The following is a 16,262-nucleotide window of genomic DNA, read 5'->3' as shown; positions in this document are numbered from 1 at the left end:
TCTCTCTCTTTTTTTTTTTTTTTTTTTTTTTACATCTCAACATTGGCCACAAATCAGGCACAGTTTCTATTGGGGGGACTTGAAACCGTCCGCTCCTGGATTTTTTTTCTTCCCCTCCCCTCCTCAGCCGCTGTTCCGCAGGTCTGCTCCTCCTCCCTCCGCTGTCCAAACGGAGGGGGCTCCTTAAAGGGGAACACACACACATCCACACACACACACATACACACATACACACACACACACACACACACACACACACACGCTTCTTGTTTACTGACCTCAGAAACATGAGGATATAAGTAGGGAAATGGGGAAAGGCATTGTGGGTAGAGGCTCTGCTCCTTTTGGCAGTCTTGTGTATATCGATGTATGGAGAGTTTGAATCTATGTTACATACATTTTGGGACATAGCATTAAGTGTTATTTTTGACATTAAAGCTCACATAGAGTGGTCCTGTTGCACATATATGTTATTTATGGAGGTCTACTTACACACATGAACTTGTTTTTATGGTCAAAAACCTCCTATTTGCTGTAAACTAGCCGATAGAAATCTCTCCTTACTGAAGCTCCCGTCAGCCGCGGTGTTTCAGACTGAAATCTTACCCCCAGAAGACAGAGTGTGTTGTGATTGGCCAGCCAACGTAGAGCCTCCCCCTCTATCTTGTGATTGGCCAATACCTGGAAGTGATGTAATTAGCACATCAGCTCTCAGAAGTGCAGCTCCCCCCTCTGGAACAGTGGATGCACTGCTACTCATTATCAAAACATTGTTTTAACCAAGGCCGTTACATGCGTTCACGTCCTCCAAGAAAACGTACCTATGGCTCGTGCAGGCATTACCGCCCATAGGTACACATTTAAAATAGCCGCCCCCTAGTGGTGGTATGAATAACAGCAATCTGGAACCTTGGGTGTGTCGTCATCATGTAGCTTCAATAAGGTTTCAACTGGCAGTGGTTACTTAAACCTAAACTCGCTAACACAATTCCAGAGCTCTAAAAACATACCTTTAGTAGGACAGGTTGGTATTCATCTCTCTGCAATTAGCCTAGCTTTTAGCAATTAATGTTTGTAACAAACCACAGGGTTTAGGGTGTAGTCACCTCCCACTTTCAAGAGGCGTGAATAACAGACGTTGACAATAACGCCTCAGTACGCAATTGGATAGACGTTTCTAAATGTGCTTGTTGTAGTTGTCTAGCACCAATGGTTATCTAGTAATGGTGTTTAATGCTGGAAACTAAAGATCGTAAGCCCACACCAAAAAGAAAATAAAAACATTTTCAGCCATATCCTCAATTTAACAGAACGTCAGATATAAAATCTCAATCTCTTTCATTCTTTAAAAAAAAAAATTGTAATCACCTGCATCGTTTCAATAAATGTCCTGAACATGAACTACCACTGTAGTTCATATGCCAGGTCTGTAGGGGGCGCTGTAAGCTGCAGCTGAAATACACAAAAAATTGAGATGTTGAGCTGGCAGCATGTGCACTGTGTACAAGCCTTTTTCCCCCCCTTTAGTTTTTACTTACAACAAAATGAAGCTTTACATTATGTTGTATACAATCACAGAACCCGAGACAGAATGAACCAAGCCAAGGCGACTAAAGAAAGACGAAAGCAAAGAGACCAAACATTCTCCAAACACAAGAAGAGGAAGAGAGACTATGACATGATTGTTTTCCCAAAAACAAAAAAAAATGCTCCCAAATGGCATTTCTGTTTGGATTAAAAACAAAAAAAGAATAAAGAACAGATTCTCAAACAGAGCTCATTTTCATGCGTGTACAGCCTCTTACGATGAGCTGCTTGTCTACTGCTGCCTCGTTTGAGTAGTTTAGCCACGATGCAGATTAGTACGGTTCAGCTCGCCACGTTTGGTCTTATCTGACTTGCATTTCCACAGTGGCTGTTTATCGCAAGAAGATGACAAGCTTTGTTGAAGAGAAGGCTGCATTTGGGCTGCACTGAAACACACCGCTGTGCAGGTGATGACTCTGTGTCGATAAATCAACGCATTGCATTGTGTCTAATAAAGCTCTTTATAGGAGCTGGACCACAGGATTGGTTATTGTGTACTGCTCAAAATTGCGTGTAGTACTGTATGAAACCGAACTGCAACGCTTGCATACCTGTCCACCTTGTGCGCATTTTGCGGACAGGGTGGACTGAAATGAGAAAACTGGTGATTCTGATTCTTTACAGGCAGTAGTATCATGTAAAGTCAGGGTAGGTAAGTCTGGGAGGTGGATGGATGAACTGTGCAATCTGTGAGTTTTAGCGGTTTTACAGGCACGGGTTACAGACAGACACTTTTTTTCCCACTCATTATATCGCTACAGTCAGTCAGTCTGGAGAAGCTTGAAATAGTACACTTAAAAAAAAAAAGGAACTGAAAAATTCCAACCCTCCCGTCTTCCCTCTTGTCAAAGCTATGCCCCCCCCCCCCCCCAAACACAGGATGTTATTGCCCGTATTAGTATTTGTCTGCCATTTTTCATGATTCGCTCGCTAACTTCTGGCTATGGTGTGTTTAAAACTCCAGTCACGCGCTGCAAGCGCACGGACACTGTGCATGCAGATAGTAGTGAGTGACAGATGTGTACAGCGGCCATTCATTCCTCGTGGTACGCAAGAAAAGATTGGTTGTTATTATAGTATCCCGTTCCCAGTGTTTAAACCTGGGTTTAAATGGATTTTTGTGGTTAATCTGCATTCATTACCAGGTCAAACAGTTGCAACAGTGAACATGCTAATTTAATCTTCTTCTTCTTCTGCATAATTTTTTGGTGCAAAGCTACGACACGCATTCATTTCACTAAACACTACGGCTGTTTGCGTAGTGTTTAGCTTATAGCCATTTACTATGAGTGTTTGTGGCAAACATTTTCACAATATTTTTCGATGCCATCCATTGACTTGTTTTGTTTAAAAACATCTAATAGAGATCATCGCTTTAAATACACTTTAGTCCCCGTACACAAATAATGTAATGAGATTATTTTCTTATATGCCGACATAGTTTCCATGATCACATTTGCCCTATACAAACAAAGTAGATACAGATGTTAAACAACACGAAACCTTTTGCAACCATGTGCAGCGGCGCAGTAGGGTTTCACGACCTTAAGCTTTGTTTGTAACTAACCATAACACACTCATTGGAGTGAAATCCTCTCTGCTTCCTGTTGTGGTGTTTTTGTTTGTGGCGTGAGAGTAGCATGTGGGGATTCACTCAAAAAGGAAAGATTGTGTAAAATCACGTCCTTCTCTGCTTTCTAATAATCCAGAATTTAATTCAGTATTTTACTTAATTAATTTGGTGAGCATAAACCTTGTGACCTTCTGACATAAGGTTCATTCTTTGTCTGAACCCCTGCTACAAAGCACTGCACAGGACATGAGGTAATGTAACAAGGGTTCAGGTGAAGTGACGTATTGTTTTTTTATTCACCGCCATTGGTCAGTGGACATCCCATATTACAGTCTGATCTTGATGGAAAGTTTATACAGGTCCACAGATGGCATATAAAACGTGGATGGGTGAATTCAAATTCCTTGCTTAACCCGCAATCTCAAAAATGTGCGCTCCCACTAGTGCAAGTGCTGTCCAGATTCTCAGAAAAACTAAGTTGAGGGGCAAGTTTAAGGGCTGTATCACCCTCAATATTGCGATTTCCCGAGACCACCCTTGGGAGCAAGGGCTACCCAGAATGCATTGCGTGTTTTGACATAAAGATGTCGCCGAAAGCAGCGAAACGAGTATGCTACAAATTAAGAATGTTCTTTGTCAATAGAGATATAAAAATGATGAAAACCATTGTATTATCTTAGTTTAGGCCCATATTATGGATTACTTACGTCATTGTTGCGTAACATTTCTTTTTATTTTACTATCTTTTGTCAATAGCCGGCCGGTGCGAACAAGCGATCGTTTGCTATGGTTTACTTTTCAATAAGCCGTGGTGTGCGGTAACTGTCAGCTGAATATGTCCGTGGTTGTGGTATTTGTATGAGTATCATCTTATAACTAACTGACAACCTAATCACTTGACTGACAAACGGATCGTAATAAATAATCGTGACGTAAATGTGTTCTTCTTCTTCTTTTTTGGAGTTGACAGACTGGATTATTCTGCCCCCCACAGTCTGAAGACGTATCTGCATTTAAGGGGTGTCCCATTTCTAAGTGACAAAAAGTGACCCTCAACACTTGGTTTTGAGGGCCAGTTAAGATTAAGAGTTGAGCTTGAGGGTTAAGATAGGAATTGGAATTGGCTCATAGTCTTGAGGTTTGCAGGTGCGAGTCAAATCAAAAGCAACGAGGCAGATGACAGACTTCACCCCATTCACGCAACAAGCCTCTGGCGCCCTCTGCTGGTCATAGTGGCAAGTGCAAGTGCGGAAGCACAAACAAACGAGCAAATAAACACACAGAGCCACCAAAAACAATACTTCACTCCCACTCCGTGGGCAACAATTCATTAAGAACCACCAGGGAGTGATACCACTGGTCTTTTCTTCAATGTACAGGTCATAGTTCAAGAACACACCCTTATGCTTGATGTTAAACTGAAAAGATGAGATACAGTATATTCAGGCTGTACTGCCAACAAGGAATGTGTTTTTAAATACAGCTATTTTTATTTATTTTTATTTGGGTGTTTGTCTCAGGAAATCATAGTTTCTTCCCCTTTTTTTTATTCACTATTATTTAAATTTTAACTGAACAATAATCCAGAGCACACAGCTGCGAGGTTCACTTGACCCAATCAGCTTTCTGAGCGGTAAAGAACACATAACCTTTGATTGTTCGATCATTAAAACAGTCCAAAATGAAGAGGTTGTCTGTGGAACCAGGAGCGATGAGTTAATCAAGGGCGTTCTTGGGCGTTATCACGGGGGAGGCTTAAGCAGAGCACGTCTCCAGTGCCAAGTCATACTCACTGCTCTGCACACAGAGAGCGCTCGCCTCGCAGAAGCAGCAGAGCATGTTTAACATCCCGTACAAAGCCACAGTCCTTATGAGATCATTTCAGCTTATTTCTTCTTCGCTTAGAGGGAATTGGTTATTATTACTCATTCCACACTCTGACACTCCAGCGACCTTAGGGCAACCCACTTTCCCTGCCAGTCTCACACCTCAGACTCCAATTAAACAAAAAAACAGCTGCAGGGCGGTGGTGAATGTGACCAGTGCATCATAATAATAATAGCATATATGATCAAGTTGGGAAGCGAGTTACAATGAACACAGGACATGTTTTTGACCTTTAACATTCAACGTATTGTAATGCTATGATTAAAGAGATCAATATATGATGGGATGGCTGTTGACAGGCGGTACAGAGCAGGACCTGTCTGTATGGACACAGAACTGCCCCTTCAAATCATCCTTGCTACATCCCAAAAATTCAAGAATCTCATATTATATTATAAACAGTCCATGCAGACCTGGTATTGACATCTGTTCTTACTGATGTGATCAGGACCAGTCAGCCTCTGTACGGCTGTGCACATTAAAACATGTCCTGGATCTCCTGTGACCACATATGATTGGATCTGCTGGACCCCGCCCTTTATTCAAATACATACTGATGTCATGACTGTTTGCACGAACAAAGTTGTGTTTTTAAAGAAGTCTCTCTAAACAGATGTGTCTGCAGTCGGTGCGCGTGTGCATATGTGTGTGTGTGCGTGTGTGTGTGTGCATGATATGAGTGACAGTGATAGACAGAGACAAGAGGAGCTGCAGTGAATCAAAGCTCTCCTTGTGCTGAAAAAAAAAGGTCTTATGTCATAGTTCTGGCAACAATTAAAAACTATAAACATTCATCAATTAAAATACGAGCGCTCATTAGAGGAGTAAATGGACAACGTCAGTTGGGGGAAGCCGTGTCTAATCTGTCCTGAAGATGGATCGAGTTCACGCAGCTCACGAATGTGGACAAACGCATCCTCAAACCACCTCTGAATGTGGTTTCTGTGATCTGATCTGATGACTCGTTTGAGATGCATTAGGACCTTAGTGCGATTTGGCCATGATTGGATTACGGAGGACGGGTGTTAATTTCAGGTCTGGTTTAGAAATGTGTCTTTAATTTTGGTTGATGAATTAAAAACATCCTGAATGCACACAGTCACGTCATAATTACTGACAACGGTCTGTATACTCAGAAAGAACCCACAGAAACACAGCAAAAACATGCACACACTCTGTAAAGGAATTGGGATGAAAAATGTTCTTGCTGTGAGGCATAAGTGCTAACCACCGGTCCACTGGGCCCCCCCATTAACAAAGACACTTAGATTGGTTTCATGCCACAGGTTAATCCATCAGATAATGTAATACAAGTTTGATGTCAAAGGTTAAAAGTAATAATAGTGCTGATATGCAATAACTGCAACGATAATCTAATTTCAAGGAGCACACCTTGCAAAGAAGGACATCCTCCACATGTGCTTATTTACACCGAGTCAGATTAACAAAGGATTCAGACCTGAAAGCATCACACACGATTATTATTCTGACAAGCCAAATCAATTTTTGAAGGAACCTTAAAATAAACTAAAGCGTGTTCCTTCCTGCTCAGGGTCTTCTCCACTCCAAGCCAAGGAAACACTAAACAAACACTATGGATTAGACTGGATTACACTAAATAGATTGTTTTTTTTGACAATGAAAAGTGTGTAAAACTGTCATTGTTCTGCTCCAGTCTGCAGAGAGCGTGCCATCCCTTCTTCGTGTTATGCAACAGCAGCAGCAGCAGTGAAGGTTTACAGGCATCCTCTAGCCCTGTTTGGTCTCTGCTCCACCCTGAACATCGGTCTGCACGGGAAGGGAAAAACACAATAAGCTGCAGACCAGACCAACAGAGGAATTCCCCCATCCCCTGCCGTTGTGAGGCCAAATTATAATTAATCACAGATTGAATAATTCATCGCAAAGTGAATGGACGCCTTTCCTCAGCCCATTCCTCTGCACCTGCCTCATGAGGCGTCCCCAGAGGCCGCATGTGTGCATTTGCTGGTAATGTTTGGAGGAGAAAAGGAAACACACACAACAGCACATCAGCCGAACACAAGACAGCACTGAAGCTCTGCAGGCTCAGTGAGTCAGCCCTGACTGGTGCTGGCCTCTCCATTCACCTCTTCTTCATTCTCAATTTGTCTTTCTTCTGCTTCTCCCCCCGTTGACTGATCACTGACTCATCGAAGAGAAATTGCACTTTCACATACATTGTGGTCAACAGGATTCCTGAGGGGAGGCTGGTTTCGCTCAGATGCCTCTTTACCCTCTTTACGCCCTAAAGCTGGCAGAGGCAACATATTTTGGTGTTACTGCGCACAATAATTCCATAAAAAACCTTTTCAGCATAGCGTAAATCAAGTGTTTTGTAAGAGCACTGAACTTCTTCACCTCCTATAGGTTTTGCTTTCAGCTGTGGGGAAATCTGGACCTGGACGTGAGACTGTGAAGATACAGGACAGTTCACAGACAGAGAGAGAGAGAGTGCACATGTACATGTACCTTTGGTGGAAAAAAGGTTGGTGTCCCAGCTTTGGTAAAAACTGTCCAAGTTTTTCTTTGGTCATCTGTTTGAGGGAGGGGCTCAGAACAAGAGAGCCCCCATCCTATAATAACCTCTGTATTTAATAATCTTAGCAGGACAGTAGTAGAAGTGGTAGTGGTAGATTAGGGCAAACAATTACCTTAAGCTGAAAATAACATCAACATTTTACCACACTTACTGAACTAGTTATATCTAAATATTAAATGTTACACCTAAAGGTTAAGTCTAAATATGAAATCTAAATCTAAATATTAAATCTAAATATTAAATGTTGAATCGAAATCAAAATATTACATTGAAATCGAAATATTAAATGTTACAGCTAAATGTTAAATGTTAAGTCTAAACGTTAAATGTTAAGTCTAAATATTAAATTGAAATATTAAATGTTGAATCGAAATATTAAAGGTGCCATATGTAAGAATGTGGCCAAAACGGTTACTACACTCAAAATACGGAGGTCTTTTAGGTTTCGTTTTCTCTGCCGTTGTAGCTCAGATGTAACTAGACGGTGGTAGGTGGCGCCACATGCCAAAACAACATTTCAAAACATAAACATGATTTGCAGTCCGCAAAATACTTTTTTTAATGCAAATATTCTGTCTGTACTGTTGTTGTTGGTGAGTTCAGTTTGTTATATGAACATTTTTCTTGAGTCCCTGTGACATATTAGGAGGATTTTATGGCCAGTTGCTTTAGATTTATTACATAATGCACCTTTAAATCGAAATATTAAATGTTACACCTAAATGTTAAATCTAGATCTACATATTAAATCTAAATCTAAATCGAATTTTAAATGATAAATCTCAATGTTCTGTGTGAAACTACATATTTAGCACCTCATGCAGCATAGGTTTCATTTTGCACCAAAATATCTCAACAATCAACAGTTTTTTTTTGCTAACTTTACTAATATAAGTTGAATATTCAACTCTTAGCTAAATATAGACCATACTCCAAAGCTACAGGACTTTGTTTTGTCACTTAATTATTGTAATGTACATGTTAATTACAAAAACTACACATAGCATAAAAGGACGTATGGGTTAACAATTATATTCATTTGCCCAGAACAGCCTGGGTAAACATTTACTGCTGCTGAGTGATTTCTGAATTTGAAATCCCTTGTTTATGTAACTAGGCTTTGTGTTTTCCCAAATATGAACCCGTTTGTATGTTTTTATGTTGATGTGCTGTCTGTGGGCCTACCTACCAGCTGTTATGTCTGTCCGCCTGCCTGTCTGTCTGTGTGTCTGCTTTGATTTGCATCATTCCACTTGGTCACCAGGTTCGTCTGTGCTGTTTTTTTTCTTCCGAACGCTCCCCTCACCCCCTTCGCTCTCATGCATCTGACACCCAGCGGCTACTGAGGGCCTCTGCTGTGATGAAGAAAGACTCGGAGCTCCTCACTGCTCCCATAATTAGAGACAAAGAGGGAAGGAAAGCGTCGGCACTCACCGACGTGCCCCTCCTCTGCACATATACAGGTTGCAGACACACATGAAAGAAATAATAATAAAATCCATCCCCTATATCTGTCTTGGCTGGCTCGTAAAAATGTTGAAAGTCATTGCAAACTTTAAAAACACTATACGACATATTGCGTCTGACAGCAAAAAAAAAAAAAACGCCTTAATGGCTGGAACGCATCTGTGTTACATTTTCTCATTTTTCTTTTTAACTTATATGCCATTACTCCAGCTTTACCAGCAGCTAAAGCCACCTTACCATCAATCGAACCTGCAGCCCAGGATAGATGAGGCCTTACAAGGCATTTAGATAGAAAACACCAATGTGTAAAAAAAAAAGAAAAAAAAGAGTCTGATTTGTTGTTTCAGGCAAAAGTGAGATGATCCACCAGAGCTGGTTTGAGTAAGAGAGCGAATCTGAAGCATTATTGTACACATGGTTTCAAACAACAATCATGCTTTGCACCGTCCGTGCAGCAACTACTCCGGAATTAACCAACGTGCCATGCTAATCATAAGCAGCTGCTCATGTGTGTGTGTGTGTGTGTGTGTGTCGGCACAGGCTTACAGCTCCACATACGTTGTGCAAATATGCACTGTTGACAGAGAAACGCGATCAAATCTTTGGTTTACATTTTTTTTTTTTTTGCATCACACTGCGTTGGAGCTGCAGTGACAAAAGTCATGGTCAACATCAGCACTGTGACAGTGCCAGAAAAAAGTTCCACACGTGTGTCCTGAGGGTGTGTGCGGTTCACGTTTCACGTTTCAATGAACTTATTGTGAGGACAGACTCTCAGACTTGGGCAGATGACAACATTTACATCACACAGACCCTCGTGCCCCCGCTAACACACAAACACTGAATAGGCCTTAAAGCTGCAGTAGGTAGGGTTGCTCCGACAAAGAAAAAAAAGAGCCGAGTTTCATTCTGTCGTGATTAAAAAAATGCTAATGAGATGGGTTGGAGGCTCTCTGGCCTGAGCCACTCCCACCAGCTGAGTGTAGACCGACACAGGTTTACTGTATACTGTGATGCATCATAAGAAGCGAAGTGGGTTTCCTCCGGTTTCCACTCACAGTCCAAAAAAAACGCAGACACTCTAAACTGACCGTAGGTGTGAGTGTGAGAGTGAATGGTTGTTCATCTCTTTTACCTGTCCAGGATGTACCCTGCCTTTTGCTCCATGTCAGCTGGGCTTGGCACCAGCGCCCCCCGCGACCCTCATGTGTATGTGATACATCATCACAAAGCATCATTAAAGGGGACTTTTGTGGTCCGCCTCAGTCCAAGTACAGGCGATAAAACATGCAATATTGACTTCCGCACTCATTGTGACGTCACAATGTCACATTCATTGAATTGTTGTCTCGCGGAGCTCCGCTTTGTCCCTAAAAAATGCGAGAGTGCAGGCGAGGGCAATAGTACCCGGAAGAGCAGAAGTCTGCAAAGTGTTCTATCCACAGTGCAGCACAGAGTTCTACACAAACTTCCAGCCTCAGAGGATTTACTTGTCCAGTGAATACATGTTATATATGACGGCAATGTGCCTGCTAGAGTCCGTGAATGATGGCTTTTCCGAATGCTTACTGCTGTTAGCTGTCGGAGCTAACAGCATTTTGCTCATTTGCATTTAAAGAGACAGGCACCCAAAACAGAGCGTTCGGAACAGGGCTGTTTTAGCAGGGTGATTGAACTGCTGTGGTGCTTCATCCTTAATGTATTTTGGTCAAAGCATGTCACAGACATGTCAAACTCACATTCACAGAGAGGTACTTCACATTTCTGCATGTTAGTACACACCCGCTGTTCCATTCATGCTTAAATGAGGTTCCGCGTCAGTCTCGCCGTCCACATTATGCATACTCGATCCCACATTCCATTCCAGTAGTAGCAATTTCTCTCCAAGATTTTGCCCTCATTTGTATGTCCTTGTTTTCTTTGAGCACCGAGTTGTACGTGTGTGGGTAGCAGCAGATTTACTTGTATCACTTTAACCAAGTTTCCATGGTTACCAGCTACTTTATTGTCTTTTTTTTGACCAAAACAAGTGCACACTGCCATCTGGACTTGAAATGTTTGTGCTACATTAGTCATGCACAGTCGGTGCATATGGTCCACATGGTGTTCAACGTAGAGTCTGCGCAGAAATGGGCGAATGACGAAACGTACGTGACGGACCTGTGCCCACATGCAGAAAGTATGTCCTGTTTTTTTTGTTGTTGTTTTTTTTTTTAAATCTATTGCACATCTGTTTATCCTGAAAGAACGGTCCTAGTTTGGTAGCTTTTCCTTAGATTTCTTCTCTTTTTCACCCCATTAAAGGATGTTTTTGAGGAGCAGTTCCATATTTGAACCAACCAGAGGATGTTGCTTAACCCTCCTACAGCCATCATGTTAATCAGGCCACCTGGATTTATTTAGATTTTATGGCTGTAGAATTGTCAAAAAATGTTAAATGAGTTACTCAACCATTTAGGAATTGAAGCGCTGGTGAATTCTGTCTGTGATTGGGCTACCGTAATGACAAATATATGGGCGCAAAGCTCTATTTCTCTGCTTTACGGTATCCATCCACCCAGCTGACGTAGGGCGAAAAGGTGGGATCACACGCTGGACAGATCACCAGTCCACAGTTTTTAGATGTCACGAACAGTCTAGTTACGGTAATGAGAAGTAGACATGCAGAGATCGCAAATCCTCCCAAGGAAGACTGTGATTTGTGAATTTGTGTTTTACAAATAAAACCTCTGAAAAATTCTGAAACGCTGTGTTCATGTTGAAACTTTTGGTAACACTTTAGATTAGGGAACACATATTCAGCATTAACTAGGTGCTTACTAACATATAATAGTAGCATACTAGCCCTTTATTAGTAATAATTAAGTACGTATGAACACCTTACTCTATATAACCTTATATTCTACCTCTATTACGACATGAATTCATATTTTTTCTACATAAGGTGTTAATATGTGCTTAATATTTACTAATAAAAGACTAGTATGCAACTTATATGCATGTTAGTAAGCACCTAGTTAATGGTGAATATGTGTTCTCTAATCTAAAGTGTCACCGAAAATTATTATTATGTATTGTCTGACTCTCTGTTACACTCTCTCTCTCTTTTTTTTTTTTAAATTTAGGTTATTTTGCAGCATAGGCAGTTGCTGGAATAGCTACCTGTCCATAAAAGAGATTTGCATGTCCATGCAGCTGTTGTGTAGAACAGCCACCAGGAGATCTGTCTCTTTTTAACCTCCTTTAACCCTGTTATAGATCAATTTCTCTCATTACATGCCAGATTTTCCCACTACAGGAAACAGAGCTTCCAGAGGAAGTGCACAAGTCCAGTTCAATCCGAGATCACTTGATTTACGTTATGCTGAAATGTTATTATGGAATAATTGCGAGATAAAAAAAAAAAAACGGCCCAGCTTTAACCACATGTACAGTTCATAAACAATGAATTTTCCTTTCGCTTTTCCAGTTCAACTGAAATATGGTTGTTTTGTGTAGCAAGTATTTTTCTTCTTCATTTTCATCCTCCACCCGATCGCTGTGTCTTTGTACCTTTAAGAGCCAGTAGACGTGAGGGAGGAGGTGAGTGAGGCTGGGGAGAAGTGCAGCAACAGAGGGAGGGAGAGAGAGAAAAGAGAGGGTGGGGGGTGTTAATGCTCTTATGTGTTTTCTTTCTGTGGGAAGTGGCACAGCCCCGCCGCAGCATTAACACGCACATGCATGAACACACGCCTGCCCATGTTCTCTCACACACAGGAAGGCTACACATATTTGGGGCTGTGGGTGATGGCTCCCTATCCTCTGTGGAAGAGAGAAGCTTGCCCGACCAAAATTTCACAGCAGTGATCCAACACTGTTTGGACACGGAAAAAGAAGGAATGGCACATGTAGGAAGTGAGACACTGAGAAACAGAGAAGGACTTGGACGGTTATTTGGTTTGGATGTTTGACAGAAGCAGTAATGTTGACATTAAAGAGTGGTTTAGACGATTTAAAAAAAAAGGATTCTCTGCAGTAAGTTTTTGACAAAATAAAAGATGCATCATGAAAGAGAAAGCCGTGCCATTTCTCTCACCAGAGGAAATTCCCCCATGTTTCCTTGCACGTTTAAGTCAGGCTCTGCCGTTCAATTGAACAACTGTCCTTGTCCGAGTACTCAAACACTAGTGGGGGAATGGATTTATTGAATGAAGTGTGTCTGCCTCCACTCCTACAGCAGTTTCTGTTTTCTTGCCGTGGCGTCTTGTGTTATTTCCAGGTTTGTGCTCAGCTAGCCAACTCCGACTTAAGGACATACGGTGTATCTCAATCGTGTTATCTGGGTGTGTTGGTCCAATTTTTGAGAAATTCGATGATGTACAGTTTCAGTCAAATGTATTTTAAATAGTGCTCAACGTTAACGCACGCATGCCGCGTTTCCATGACGACTGACTGGAAAAGACGCACGTGACGTCATGTTTACGTGACTCCAGATTGTTAAAATGAGTCTCCAAAGCAGGGGTGTCAAACTAATTTTTTTTTTACTCAGGGCCACATCAGCATAATGGTTACCCTCAAAGGGACAGATGTAACTGTCATACAGAATAAATGTAACCAAATATAATGAAAAAAAAGGTGACTACTCCGTAACATATTGCTAAATAACGTTCCGTATATATTACTTATTCAAGTTAGAAATATGATGCATTATAGACGTAACCTGGTCCGCGATGGTGATGCCGTCACTTTGCGGGTAATGCAATCGCCATGCATTGTGGGAAATGTAGTTGACGGTCAACGTACGCCTTAAAGCAGCATAGACCTATTTTAACACAGATTTTTAAGACCATTTAATCACTCGCGGGCCACATAAAATGACGTGGCGGGCAACATCTGGCCCCCGGGCCTTAAGTTTGTCATATGTGATCTAAAGTAACGCTAAACTTTCAAAACAGAGGCACACATTGTAGCGCTAATAAACAGACCGCTCCAGTTCGTCTGTAGGCGCTCTAGCGGCGCTAAAGGAGCTAATGCAGCCAACGGAGCTAACTGGTGGGTTAGGGTTAGGCTAACGATGCCTGGACTCCGGTGTCTTTTTCCGGTGAATCGTCATGGAAATGTGCCGTGCGTTTACGTGTGTTAACCTAGTGCCCAGCACTAATTTTAAAAGTCCTGTTTTGATCAGACTAAAGCCCAATTTATACTCCTGCGTAAAGTGCTCTACGTTGGTTACGCAGAGCCCTCTGCGTCGACTGAGAGCCTGTCGGAGAGCCTCTGCGTCGTCTCTGACTGCACAAAATATTTTTGTGTCCGTCACTCCGTCAAGGGACAACGGAGACGGAGAGGACTGCGATTGGTCCTCAGGACAGGCCTGGCTAACGCTGCTCTGTGCAAACTATCAATACGTCATATCTTAATACACACAGCACATGTTTAGACTCTAAATGGCTAATTTCTCGCCTCAAATTATCTTAAAACTGCATTCTGGGACACAGAAAAGTGAGAAACGGCTACTGTTATTCCGCTGCAACAACAACAACAGTCTTTCTCTCTCGGACGCCATTGCTCACTGTAGCCAAAAGCACAACAACCTTGCGTAGCGACCCCTATTGATCGGGCGGGAAATTACAGTGCGTATCCGTCACCACGACGGAGAACTATAAAGGCTCGAGGCGTCTCCATGGTTACGCAGTTGGATAACGCATTACGCAGTCGGAGAAGTATAATGTGGCCTTAACACAATATTTTTGTTTTCTAATTTCATGTAAATGTTACGTACTGATACATCCCAGCTGATACAAAACAGAGGAGCATGGCTGTAATGTCACCACCAGTAGATCCTCAGTATTGATAACCATGAGGCAGAATTGCTGTGGATTTTTCCATCGTGGCTTCCTGCTTAGGTTTTAATGGGACCACTAACAACTGGGCTTAGCCTGACAGAGCCACACTGAAACATGTGGTTACATCTTTTGCGTGCTCACTCTCTTCTTCCATTATCTCTTGTGCACTGATACTCCACCCTGCCACACCACAATGTATTGGCTTTCCCTTCCTCGGATGGCGAGTCAAATTACCGTGCCTGTGCCGAGGAAGCTAACACGCCACTGTTGACCCAGAGTGAGAAGTGAGAGTGGTGGCTGGCTGTTTCCGCAAAACACACTTTTGCAATGCCGTGATTCCCTAAGCTGGACCCGCAGGCCCCATGGTGAACCACAGTTACACTCTGATGACCGAGCGTGGCAGAGGCGAAAGGAACAAGAGCCACCTGCAACTGGCAGGCAGGCGATGAAATTGCATCATCAGCGTGGAGGCAGTCGCCACCACCACGCCATGTCTCGGTGGAAGCCGTAAAAACATTCCGTGCCAAGTCACTCGCCCTCCTCCTCCTCCTCCTCCTCCTCCTCCCACCCCTCACTTCCCCCCCTGCTCTGTCACATTTCTTAATTCTCTATTCCAAAACATGCACAGGGGCACGCTTGCCAGCATGCTTGCCCACACGAGCGCGTGCATACATTTGGCATCTCAGTAGTTTGTCTCCGCTGCACGTCTCCCACACTCCCTCACACACCACTGCCAGCCAGTGCTGTGACCTCCCACTGCCCCGAGGACTCACTCTGTGTGTGTGTGTGCGCGCACGGCAGGGGGGATGGGGTTTAAGCAGACGGGTAATGGGGGTTGTCACACCAGGGAATCATGGAGAGATGCTTGTCTGTGCCTCTGTGCCCTACAAGAGAGAACTGGTGCCGTGATGAACATCATTCACAAACTGAGCTTCACAAACACAAGCCTTTACTCATTAAACAGTCACACGGGAGAAGAGATGGGAAAACTACAACTTTAACAGCCAATAAAATATATGCAAGAGCTGCATCCTGCAAATTCAGATGTTGCCACACAAAACAGATGTTTTATCTTTAAACATCTGAGATTGAAGACTATGGTACGGAAGTACAAAGATGAAGGAGGCAGTGATGGACTGATCAAGACAATAGCACGGGACTGTTATGTTGTCTAAGCTACTTTTATTCCAATAGATTAGTTTTTGTACGTTTGACAAACTAAATAGTATAGTATAGTATAGCACAGTATGATGTTTTTTGTCAGATTTTGGACCAAAGATTTTTTTTTCAAAAAAATGCACAAATTTTGGACGGCATAGTATAGTATGACGTTTTTGTCAAATTCAGGACCAATAAACGTTTTCAA

Source organism: Microchirus variegatus (genome assembly GCF_963457635.1).
Source record: "Microchirus variegatus genome assembly, chromosome: 4".
In the NCBI taxonomy this organism is placed as follows: Eukaryota; Metazoa; Chordata; class Actinopteri; order Pleuronectiformes; family Soleidae; genus Microchirus; species Microchirus variegatus.
This window is presented reverse-complemented; position numbering follows the sequence as displayed.